This window comes from Rhipicephalus sanguineus, chromosome 2, assembly GCF_013339695.2.
Source record: "Rhipicephalus sanguineus isolate Rsan-2018 chromosome 2, BIME_Rsan_1.4, whole genome shotgun sequence".
NCBI lineage: Eukaryota > Metazoa > Arthropoda > Arachnida > Ixodida > Ixodidae > Rhipicephalus > Rhipicephalus sanguineus.
Genome location: NC_051177.1, coordinates 157,248,666 through 157,262,156, shown reverse-complemented (window position 1 = coordinate 157,262,156; position 13,491 = coordinate 157,248,666). Strand labels below are relative to the sequence as shown.

The 13,491-nt window shown below is 47.4% G+C and overlaps 1 pseudogene; it reads right to left on the bottom strand.

The window, feature by feature from the left end:
- Positions 1-6,188: 6,188 nt before the first annotated feature.
- The window catches only part of LOC125757394 (beta-scruin-like), a 28,829-nt pseudogene continuing 21,526 nt past the window's right edge, over positions 6,189-13,491 (bottom strand).

The window sequence follows — 13,491 nt, the reverse complement described above, 5'->3', positions numbered from 1 at the left end:
TTTCACCATATCCTTCATACCTCCTGTAAACGAAGCCCTGTATCCTCCTGCAAAACGAAGTCGACAGCACACATATAGAACGCGCGCCCTGCTGGCTCAACATTCTTATTCCCATACTTTAGAGCTAATCGTGTGCTCGCCAGTGCTTGTACCTTGCCTATGTGGCCATATGGTCAAGCCCTGAAATAAAATAGGACTTATTCATACTTCACTTAAGGCTGCGGCTACGAATGGACACCACAGAAAAAGAGTAATTAATAATATCTGGAAACGTTAGATTATAGCGGTAAGCCTAACATGGTATACGCCAGGTGGGATGGCGAATTATCAAACATTGGTAGCCAGATCAAAAGTAAAGTGAGGCGCGAACACCCATTAGCACGTACGTTCTTCCAAACGCGCCAACACTAAACTTATTCAAAGGTTGTTATACTGGTGCCCCACATGGTCATTGATCGCGATGACGGTCGATCTGGGTCCGATTTCTTCACCACAATCAAGTATGGCCGCTGCTACACTTTCCAAACGAAGACAAGGTGAGGTAGGGGCAACTCCTAATACGGCAAAAGCATAAACGCGTATGCTCACCCGCCGTCTTTCTTTGAAGGCGAGGACGTCCCACTGGCACGCACGTCCAGGCCCGACGGGGTCGACCTCTTGCCCCAGCCTAACATTATTGTACCAGGCTACCAGAAGGAACGGAGGCCTTGCTTGCTTGCTTGAACCTCTTCTACTGGCTCTTACTCACAAAGGGGGATTGGCCATGAAACCGGCGGTAAACATTACATGGAAATTTAGAATTTAGACTAAAGTAATTGAATTAATAGGACTACACGCGAGTATTGAAAATAAAATAAGAATCTTTGGGTTATGTGCCAATAGAATGAGAAAAGAACCTTAATATCGAAAATAATCAATTAGAGAAAAGAATTATAAAATACCAAATTGCAATAGGAAATAACTTAATAAGGAACTCTTCTTGTGTCTCGAAGAAATTCGCAGACAGCTATGCAAATGTTCCTGTTGCTGGGCCCAGAGAAGACGCCCAATGGAAAGAATATTTGCAGAATCTAGAGGAATGTTCAAATTTCTGAATAACTATTCGAAATGTTTATTTCCTGTGACTGGAGAAAAGACGGCAATGTATTAAAAAGTGATCAATGTTTTCAGGCTCTTGACATAAAAAGCAAAGAGGGGACCGAACCAGACCAGCCCTGTGTAAATAAAAATTTAGAGGAGGAATATGGCATCGAAGTTTAGTAAGGTACACCTCCAATTTACGGAGGCCTGCCCCGCACGCTCACCGCTGACCATCTTCTTCTTCTTTTTATCCTCAGCTGATGGCGAATATCCAATACAGGAGATTGGCGCATGTTGATGATGATGATGATGATGATGACCTTTATAAATGGCTCACACCCACTCTGGGGGATTGGCCAAGAAACGAATAATTTATAGGTAATTAAGTGGTCTCATGTGAAAATGAATTATAGAAGGTTAGAATATATTGTTATTGCTAATTTGAAAATTCAGAATTGTAAACTGCTTCTTTTCCTTCTCCACATCAATAACAGTGGCTATACCCAACGCCATGCATTGATTAAGAAGTGGGTGGATTATCGTAATAAAGAGAAGCTGAAGCACCTAAAAGATGACTTTGAAGTGTATAACCCCAGTTTGTTTTGGGATGAATTAAAAAAAATCTATGTGAAGGTTCTAAATAGTGCACGCAAATAGCATTTTTTACAAAAAATTAGGGGCCGCTTGAGCTTAGCCCTCAAGAGTTGACCGCGAGAGCGATATCTTGCCCCTAGTGCGTACTTAGACCGCTACGTGTGTGTAATACATTGCGTGCACTAAGGAGACTACCTTATGTATAGGGTAGCATGCTTTAAAGCAATTATGTGCGAGAAACTTTTTCGAAGTTGCGATGCACCCACTGCGTGGTCTTAAGGGAATACGCGCAGTAATGTGTGTGCCTTCTGTATTGGGTGGCTGGCTTTGAACCACCAAGTCGTTATTGTATCTACATGGTGTGACGCCCGATGACAACGTACGCGTGTACCACGCATAGTTACAGCGATATACATCTCGTACTGTGACACATGTATACAGGACGCGTATGTTTTTGAAGCATGAAAGTTACTTTCAGTGCAGTTTCAAGCAGCGCGTGGCTACGTGGCAGGGCACCTGCTTGCCACGCAGACGGCCTGGGTTAGATTCTCACTCGGACCCCACGCTTTTACTGTTTATTTTATTTGCAGCTTTCTCGATTTTTCGGTCACGGACAAGATGATGATTTTTCGTTCACAAACAACGACGTCGACACCGACACCGGAATTTCTGGAAAACGAGCTCTCTAACGCTATCGCCTTAAAACAGCCACTGTGGCCGCAGGTCTACTTGAGACCCTGAGCGAACACGGTGACGTCATCTTCGGTACGCCGTATCGTCTGCAAGAGCAGCACATGTCAAGAGCCTCTGCGATTAACTCTGGCGATGAAGCGCATGCGGAACTAGTGACGGAGGCCATGGTTGAAAATACGATCCGTGGTCGTTCACATTGCTCTATGCGGTTTCTCGTTGTGTGAGACACCGTAATACAGTTGCACAACTTTCAGTGTCTCTTTAATTACTTGATCATCCTGTACAGCTCTCTCGCAGTTAGTTACTCTCCCGACAAAGGAACCGAAGCTGACGTAGTTCATTTGTTCGTTTGCACGCCCACACTTACGGCGCGATCACGCGGCCAGAGCAAGACAAAGTGTCCTACCGGGTATTCTTTAGCTGGTGAAAAATTTTGTCATCATCGACAATATTATCGGTCCATGTGAACTACGAAGTTTTACTGAAATCTAAAACCACTTAAGCTTCCCTTTAGGCTCTAAAGCATTTTCTCTGGGTCCCTCAGCGGGCGACAAGTAATTGTTGGCTCATAACCAAACATTTCGTTCATGTCTTACGATTGTCTAGGTAACAAGCAGCAAAATGGAAATTACCGTTCCATATCTTTGACTTGTGTTTGCTGCATGCTACTCATGCGTATTAAAGGAAAGTCCATATACACATATTTCGAAGAAAACAGCATCTTTATTCAAAACCAGCACGGATACAGGCAACGCCTTTATACCACCACGCAGCTACTGGAAACTATCAACGACTTCTCTAGCGATTTGAACAGCAAAAAACAACTCGTTGCGGTTTGTTTAGGCTTTTCTAAAGCATTCGACAAAGTTGTTCACTCTCTGTTGATCAGCAAAATGACATCAATGGGAATCAATCACAATTTAATAGAATGGATCGACGCATATCTGTCCGGTCGAACTCAGTATGTGTAAATATATGGCATAAAATTGAGCACCTTATCAGTTAGCTCTGGTGCACCGCAGCGGCCTGTTTTAGGCTCTGTCTTATTATTGGCATACATTATTGACATGAGTTCTGATATCACTGACGACGTCACTGTGTGTTTGTACGCAGATGACTCTTTATTATACCGTGAGATCGATGACGTGAGCAATCAAAAATCGCGGAGCGATGCCCCGGCTGCGATTGAAGCGTGATGTGAAAAGTGGAAAATGAAAATAAACGAACAAAAAAGAGTTGTCTTCAGGGTATCCAATCAAGTAAAGAATTAGCTGGACCATAAACACTTTGTGAACTCCCAAATACTGGCTACATTTGATAAGCTAAAATACTTAGGAATAACTATCGCCACGAACCTGAGCTGGAAAACACATATCGCAAATATCACAAGCGCTGCCGAAAAGGAACGGTGGTTTCTGCGCAGAAAGGTAAAGCTTGCACCCCAATCTATCAAGCTAACGGCGTTTCTAACATATGTTAGGCCAGCTCTGGAATATGCAAGCATTATATTGGATCCGTTTCAAGTAGGTCTAAATATTATCCACTGACTCTGTATCAGCTATGTTGAAACTGTCTAAACTACCACCGTTATCACAGCGGCGCCTAGTATCAAGATTGAAATTCATATTTTTACTTTCCTAGCGCCAATTTCCGAGCACCAACCTACCTAACGAGACAGCTAAAAAGAACCCTCAGGAAAAAGCATGACTTCATGTTCGTTGTGCCACAACAAATATCGATGCATATGCGAACTCATTCGTACCGCGAACTATAAAAGATTGGAATGCCCTGCCATTATCAATTGTGCATTGCACCTCATCAGAAGCCTTTGAAAATTGCATAATAGCGACATTACAAACCTGAATGCTGATGATTTCTTAATTTTCTGCATAGTGTGCATGCTTTTTCTTCTTTCTTTTCTTTTTCCTCTTTTTTTCTGCCACGCAGCATGAATTATCTGCATCATAAACAATTCATGTTGCTGTTCAAGTACTTATTTGTTATTTCTTTTGACTGACGGACTGACTTGCCTTCGTATTATTTGGTTCATGTTTTGATAACTACTGTTTAAATTATGAGTATGCCTGTATTTTCATGTTTGATATTGCACTGACGCCAATTTGTATCGTAACACCCACTTTGTTGTGCGAAGCCTTGCAACCCAATCTGTAACGGCCGTATGGCCAACAGTACTCTGAATAAAAAATCACAACCAAACATACTATGTGTTATTTTCGGGATACATTGGATGATCTCCCTTGGTTCCCTTGCGCTCCCTCTCTAGCCTACACTGACTTATCTGTAGCGGATTCCACGAAGCATGGCACCCCACAGACATATGCAGTTGTATGAAGCAGATGTGCCATTGGTCAATAAAGGAGCATTTTTTGATGGTGTCGTATTTATGTGCAGGGCATAAATACCGCATGAGGTCACAATTTAAAGGCGTTCTCGCGCAATGGATGCGTATGCAAACTTTGGTTTCATCCAGGCAGTCAAGGAAGTGTCGAATTTCTTCAAGAATTTGCTTTGCACTAGCGTGCCACGTGCAGTCGTACGAAAGAAACCAGGTTATCACATGAAGACTGCGGTACTACGGTCTTTTCCTTTCAATTTTGAGCACGCAATTCAGCAGCAAAATGAAGGTGTTTCTTCATGTTTCATTTCAACTACTTGAAAGAAATAGCGCTGCAAATTGAACAGCAGAAGTGACAACGGTGAGTGGATGAAAAAGTTCTACGAATCACGAGGAAAGAAGGTGATCTTTAAGGGCTCGTTTTTATTTCTTAACACAATATAATTGAGAATTAACAGACAGTAATGCCAAGGAATGTATAGGTGGTATTATTTGTAGCAATTAGGATATAAATGTGAGGAAAGTAAAGTGGACTAAAAGGTAACTTGCCGCCGACAGGCACCGAACCTGCGACCTTAGAATAAAGCGTCCGATAATCTACCACTGAGCTACGGCGGCGGTCATCCCTTCGCCCACATTATGGGGTATATATGTGCCTTTAAGCTTAGGAGTGTTATCAGCGCCGATCGCAGCCACGGCGAATGTGGAACACTCTTCTTCTGCCTGTTGCAGTCACGTAGCACGTGATCTTTTTACGAGCCGGCAGCTGACCAATAGTCCCTCGCACACTACATGAAGGCATAAAGCCTGCCAGAACGAGAATTAGGATATAAATGTGAGGAAAGTAAAGTGGACTAAAAGATAACGAGAGGAAAGAAGGTGACTTTTAAGGGCTCGTTCTTTCTTTGATAATACAATATAATTGAGAATTAACCGCAAAGACAAGCTACTGTTATGTCATGTAGCAAGTCTTGCACATAAATAGTCGGAATGCAGTCACAGGTCAAGGCCAGGCGACAATACTGACAACTAAAACGATTACGCGCAGGCGGCTTCCCGCCTCTGCGAGCGGATTTCTTTAGCGTTGTTCAGCGCTGCGGCGGTGGGAGAGAGAAGGAGCGCTCTCACTGGAGCGAAAGAGCGTTCGGCAGGCCGCACCTCTTCTTTTATTTTGTGGCCGTGCGTCTACGCTCTGATCAGTTGACTTCACAAGCGGAGCGAGAGATGCGTTCTACGTTCTGACGTTTCGACAGTATGCTATTTTGTATGCATTCGTATGTGTATTCTCGAAGTACAAAGAAAGCAAGAAATCTTCGCGTATTATAACGTTCATATGCATATTCGCCTTCGCGTCAAGACTGCGAAGGCCTTTATAGCGGTGCGATCAATTTTCTCTACGATAAAATGGCGCTAGGAAAACCTCCTAACGCGCGTCGTGACGTGGTATAGAAATGCACCGGCGCCGCTATTCCGCCAGTGCGTCCGTTATCATGCACGTCAGGGACCGACTCCTGAACGTAGGCGTGACCGGAGGTACAGACACGGCGGAAATGCCGGTCATGGCTTCCGGGTACTCGGCTGGGAACTTGTACCGGTTGTCTTGCTGCAGGTAGACTTCCGGCCGTCTGATTGGTCCGTTGAGCACGCTGCTCGTGCTGCCGATGACGTAGATGTTGGCGTCTGCGAGGGAAAATGAAACGGGAAACATCAAACAAGTCCATTTCAGACTATTTTACGTAAGACGTATGGGCGATGGAACCTTGGGCTGTTCAACGAATGTTTTCTAATTTTTGTGTCTCGTGACGTGAACTAATGAAGTCAGGAAACAACGAATGCACTAACCCAGCCGTTTTCATGTGTATACGCCAACCGTGACGCCGATCGTTCAGTTGTTTAAGATAAAAAACGGCAAAGTTAACAGCCCAATATGGTGGCACCGTGCCCATCCGTAAAAAGCCTATACGCAGTCGCCAAGGGGATTGGCGTAAAAGCACATGAAGCATGAGGGCGCGCCGATCAACCGCATACACACATATGCACATCCAGTCACACATGAACATGGAACGTTGGTTGGAAATAAGTCGCGATTTTTGAAGAATTGACGCAATGAGATGAAGAAAAAATATGTACGTACATTCGTACTATTTACGCAGCAAAACTAAACTTCAAAGGTAGATTATACAAAGCTATAGCATCAGAAAAGAAGTCTAGCATACCGTATACACTAGAGTACTGGCCGCATCCATGTAATAGCCGCACCCAGAACGATGGTAAAGGATCCCCCCCACTAAAAAAACAAATATATATATTTATTTATTTTAAAATGATCCGTGTTTTAATTGTTGAGAAGGTTAGCGGTATTAAACGTTGTATGGTGCGAGAATTACGAAGATATCATTTTCGGGGGCAAAACCAGGCGGCCGTGCCGCGTTTTCGGCATCTCCAGGTAACAAACGCACAGCCTCGGAGACGTTGCCGACCACCAAACACCACCGACTGGATGGCTGAAGAGGACGTCCCTTGTGGACGCGTTCGACTGATTTTCGGAGCGTGGGGTGGGGGGTTTCTTTCAACAAGGTGTAGAAAAGCTTCATGTTCATGGAAATCTCGAATAAATTCGATGAAACGCATGACGACCACGTATGGGGCAGATGCGAGTTTAAGGATGCCACGAGTAAACAGAAGGAGGAGGATGAGGCTGCGGACTAACATTCTTCCAACTACTTCCCAGTGATTAAAATTCTTTTTCTTCCCGTTCAAGCGAGTGCTGCAAATGAACAAAGGCAAGTAGCATTGAAAACATGCACGCAAAAAAAAAGGTTGTCTTCTTCTCCGTGTAATGGCCGCACTCCCGGTTATTATCACAAAATCGCGCTAAAGGTTGCACAAAATAAGAGAAGGAATTTATTGTGGTGTGAGGTTTGTTTTTGATTTTGATAAGGTAGACATGCGGCTTATTTTTAAAAGCATGAATGCAAGGCTGTCCTTCGATTAACGTCACTACAACGTCATTGAAATGGACACGACACCCATTTTCATGGTACCCCCATACTTGATGACATTCATGCTGGTGTATGCTAAAGAGAATAAACAAAACAACAACCCGGTTTCGTTCGTATGGCTTCATACATGAGGACGTAAATGTGGTGTCTGCGAGTCAGACGGAGAACAATGCGATTCCACCTTTGTCTTCATCTGATCAAGCATTCAGTCTCTTTATGAATCACGCATAATTTTGCTCCTCGAACAAATATACGGGTGAGTAGTGTTAAATACTGAACCACGCAATCAAAGATTCATAGTACTCACCAGCTACAACGACAGCCGCGGCGTGCCTCGAGTGGGTGGTGCAGCCCATGTGTACCCACCCGCTTGGTTCGAGAACGTCCACATCTCGCAGGCTGAGCAGGTTTAGCCCCGGTTCCGAGTTGTCGTAGCAGCCGCCGATGAGCCACAGCTTGTCGCCGAGCGAAGCCGCCGCGGTGAACGCCCGCGGTTTGGGTAGCGGCGGAGCTTCAGACCACCTGAAAGAAGAACAAAGGCAGATAGAGCATCACTGCTTCGAAATTTCTACGGTGTCTCCAAGATAAGCACCCGTATAAGGCAGAGGAGTTAGTTGCGTCGCTCTCGCCTCTTCCGAACTTGTCTACGGGGAGTCTCGCACAGCGCCCACCTCCACCGCATAGTTTCGCAGCTTCTATAGGCTTCCCAAGCAACGCTTAGCGGCGCTGCTGCTCTTGACGGGCAGCGCCATCTCCGACAGAAAAAGAGAAACTGGGGCGTGATCAGCGATCGTTTTCCCTTCTCTCCACCGCGTTGCCGCTCGCTTCTGTGCACGTGCAGAGCTCTCGCGGTGCACTTGCGGCGTCTCGCAATGTACCGCGTGCAGTGTGGCTTCAAAAGGATCTTCAAGCTTGACTGGCGCTTCCGAAAAGCGAACTTGATAAAATGAGAAAGGCTATCACGTTAACGGTGAAGAGCAGACGATCGACGACAACCACGCCCGACTCAAAGCGAAATGCATTTCCCAAGTCGCGATTACAACGTGTAGGACGTATATCTCGAGGTAAGTCTCATTCTGCCATGTTAAAGATGAATAATGGTCCACATACACTCCGAAATGAAGCCGTACACGCTATCGATGTTCTGCGGCGTGGACTACGAATCATATGATTGTTGTTTTTTAATGGCATGCTTACAGTAGCAGCCGTGTACTTTCGTGAACAAACGTTTGCGGCGTGCGAAAAAAAGATTATACGGCCATGGCACTGCTTCCTGAGAAGGTTTGAGTCAAGTCCTCCGTGCCGCTGGAGAATCACCCGCCGATTAAGACGCGAGGCAGCTAGCTGAGCTTCAACCACTGTGAAGCAAGATGAACTGCTCGCCTCGTTTTTTCGGCTCTCGCGTCATGCTTGCAGTCTCTTTTTATGATATCGACTTGACAGGCGTATAAAACCTGTTGCGTGAACGCGGCTAGAAAATCGCTCAAAGTCAGAAGGTGGTTACTTCAAGGTTGCAATTGCAAAGCATGTATTAAGTGCCAGTTATATTTAGCGGCTTAAATATATATCACCCCAATAAAGTGACAAAAACAAAGCAAACCTGCAGAACGATGTCAAAGCTTGCTGAAAATGCACAGACGTCCGTTCCGGCGTGATAAAGCAGCCTTCCCGACGCGTGAAATGCAGGCGCCGAATTTCTGACAATGTGCGGAGTTCAGTTGAATTCAACCAACCGCGCAACGCTAACGGTATAACGCGAATGTGAACGTTCAACAACGACGGGTAGGTCTCACGAGCACGGGGAATCAAAACAAAAAGTCGCTTCACATACAACCGTAACTGGACTTTAACAATGCGAGAAGACAGCGAGTAATCATTACTGTAGTCGCTGCATGCATGCGCCCCGTTACTTACCGATTCAGGTAGTCGGAACGAACGAAAGCGATGAACTCAGACAGCCAAAATAGAAGGCGAGACAGCGCTGTCAGCTATCCACGCTTGCCGCCTTTATTTCTCGTGCGACACGCCCGGGAGCCGATACAGTTTAACACGTGAATCGTGTGCCTTGTCTGCACTGTTGTGGCTGGCCACTAAACCGCAATACTTCGGACCACGCTTGCACTTCCGCGGGGTCGCTTCTGCCATCGTGGAAGAGTGGAAGTGCGCAGCTTCGCACAGCAAGCCTCTCGGTTCAACGTACCCAGCTGACGGCCTCCCAGTTACCCGCACCGAGAGAAGAACGCGTGCGCACGTGCGCTACCGCTACCGTGAAAGGGGCTGAGTCGGCCGCGCCACGTTCCAGAGCTCTCCGACAGAGCCGCGGCGCGGCTGGCGCGGCGCTGTCGTCGCGCCGCAAACTTGAGCTTGGGTTGCCTATTGTGATGAGTGAAGTGCGCGTTCGAATTGTGCGCCTTTGAAAAATGCGCAACATGAAAAGAAGAAGACTAGCTCGCGCAAACGGTGACCAACGAAGACGACGACGTCGAAACAACGTCCAGCACGAGAGCACGTGGCGCAAACGTTTGACGTGCAAGTGGCCCAATGAGAAAACAACACGGATCATTTCAGGGGCCAATCACTTGCCAACACCGAGATCCAGCAATCTCCAATGAGGAGTGGACAAGTGTGCCCGAGGGCAGAAAAAGCCTGGCCTCAGAGGGTTCCGGGGGAGTTCGAGGATACGTGGCGAAGAGAAGGTTGTCACCGGACCGGGCGCTGAAGACGGGCAGTCGGGTTGCGGACCCGAGCCTCCAGGGCTTCAACCGGCCGGAGCAACCTGCCGCCTCGCTCCTGTGCGACGAAACCTTAACCATGGTACTCGAACACTACCTCAAGACCTGCGGAGTTCGGTTCCGACTGGCAAGCAGCAGCAGTTGGGCTACGGGCCCGAGCTGTGCACTCCAGTGCCTGGGCCTGCTCCTCCGGGCATCTCAAGGGGTCGCCCAGTAGCCACCTTTTCCACGTCACAGCCAGCCAGCCCGCGTCCACTCCACAAGCGGCAGCCAGCATAAACGACATGGTGAGACTGACCACCAGTTATTCCGCTGCTCCGCCGCTCGTCCGCGATGAACTGTAAAGCTTAGTTTGAGTCTCTGAACTTTCATTTAGCTTGTCGTTAGGAGTGTTTGATTGTGTGCATTGACTCTTTTTGTAAAATGTTTAAATTTATGTAGATAGATAGTTGTTACGCTTTATTTGTTTATTAAATGTTTTGTGTGGTTTCTGTTAAACAAACGGCCTTGTCCTTATTAAAACTCTCGGAGGCTCAGCCACAGAGAGCTATTAGCAACAATAAGAAGAACCTGCATCACAAATTGGCGTCCGCAGCGACAGGACAAAGCCGTTTGTTTTCACCTTGACGTTGCAATAGTTAAAGCCATGAAGAGCACCTGGGAAATATTGGAACTAGCAGAACGCATGGGTCTCAAGGGCGCGGAGTTCAGAGCGTGGTATGAAGAGCGGATGGCGCGAGAGCGAGAGGAGCGGGCTGCAGAACTAAAGGCAATGAAGGAGAAGCTTAGGGCTAAAATGGAACAGCTCGAAGTGGAGAGGCGCGCACTTGAGAGCCGACTCGAAGTGGCGGTGGCTAAAGGGACACAACTTGAGATACAGAGACGTGAACAAGCAGTCGATGTTTGCTCCGATAGCGGTTTTTGCGGGAGCGAATTGGATTTCTGTGAGGTTAGCCTTGAACCTCGCCATAGCCTTTCGTTAGAGCCAGGAGCTCAGATAGAGGATGGCAGAGAGGTGGGCAGCCAAGAAAGCGGAAATCTTGCAGAGCTTGATGAAGCGAAGGACAGCTTCGAAAGCATGGAACAAGGTAGTTCCATTGATAGTAAGTCGTGCTTTGGTACCTCTGAGAGGCCAAGCAGGTATCAGGAAGAGGTAGGATTGCCTCTCAACAGCTCCACTGAAGGAGCACAAAAAGATCACCTGGGTGATTACGGCGAGTGCTGTGAAGAAAGGTTTAAGGTGGTGGCCGCATATTCTTGTGTACCGCTGGATGTGGTTTCAGGCGCCACAAGCATTGTCGAAGATGAAGGGAACAACTCACTCTTAAAGAGAAAGAGTGTGACTTCTGGGAATAGCGCAGATGCTACTTCTCTGAGAGAGCAGGATGAGAGGGCAGAAGCACTCATCAAAACAAACAGTATCGAGTCGAAAGCGCGTTTGTTTGTACATGCTGATGCGGCCGAGCAGGATGGCCAATGTGTAAAGGTCACTAGCGTGGAACCCAGCGATAAGTCGGTTGAAGGTGAACAAGATAGCCGATTGCAAGCGCAGTCCTCTTCGAGCACCGATGAATTTTTTGCGTTTGCTGGAGCGTCTTTGGTTTCAGAAAACACTCAGAATTTGTGTCGGCTAAGAGATCGTGAGCCAGAGCAACGCCTTCTGAGGCGCTGGCCAGAGGAAGGCGTTCGCGTGAGGAAAGACGTCGTTTGGACGCTCTTGTCTCGGTGCGCCTGGAGGCAACGCCTCGTGTTGGGATTGAATTCTGGCTGTGCTGTGGCTAGGAATTCCATTGAGCGCCCAGTTGTTTTCACGTGGGGCTTTAGACACGCGTCTTATCGAACACGCTTGAATGCGTCTTTCTTTCTTTGGTCTTGTCGGCGTGTGAAAACTTCCACTCGTCTGGTTTGGGACGCTATAACTTGAGCGTCGAGTTCAATGACCGGTCGCTGTTTCGGGTTCCTGACTTTGGATAACGGATTGATATGTTTTGTAAATATCCGAGTTTGTTGTGAACTTTCTCCTAACTTTGAATGTGATGTGATGTAGAGATATTGATGTCAGATGTGAGGGGATGTACAGAGATTTTGGAGCAGTGGTCTGACTTTATGGTGAACGTTTGTTTAAACTAAAGGAAGCTATTTTTCGGAATGGTCATGCTGCATCAGGTGTTTCTTTGGCCTGAATAGCGGAACTGTGTAATGACCGGTGTGCTGTAATGGACGGACTTACAGTGTGAGTGATATTGTGTGCTCCCTATCACTTATGTGTTCCGCGCACTGAGCGGCAGTTTTTCGAAGAGAAAAACTTTTCGAAAAAGGGGCCTTTGTGATGAGTGAAGTGCGCGTTCGAATTGTGCGCCTTTAAAAAAATGCGCAACATGAAAAGAAGAAGACTAGCGCGCGCAAACGGTGACCAACGAAGACGACGACGTCGAAACAACGTCCAGCACGAGAGCACGTGGCGCAAACGTTTGACGTGCAAGTGGCCCAATGAGAAAACAACACGGATCATTTCAGGGGCCAATCACTTGCCAACACCGAGATCCAGCAATCTCCAATGAGGAGTGGACAAGTGTGCCCGAGGGCAGAAAAAGCCTGGCCTCAGAGGGTTCCGGGGGAGTTCGAGGATACGTGGCGAAGAGAAGGTTGTCACCGGACCGGGCGCTGAAGACGGGCAGTCGGGTTGCGGACCCGAGCCTCCAGGGCTTCAACCGGCCGGAGCATCCTGCCGCCTCGCTCCTGTGCGACGAGACCTTAACCATGGTACTCGAACACTACCTCAAGGCCTGCGGAGTTCGGTTCCGACAGGCAAGCAGCAGCAGTTGGGCTACGGGCCCGAGCTGTGCACTCCAGTGCCTGGGCCTGCTCCTCCGGGCATCTCAAGGGGTCGCCCAGTAGCCACCTTTTCCACGTCACAGCCAGCCAGCCCGCGTCCACTCCACAAGCGGCAGCCAGCATAAACGACATGGTGAGACTGACCACCAGTTATTCCGCTGCTCCGCCGCTCGTCCGCGATGAACTGTAAAGCTTAGTT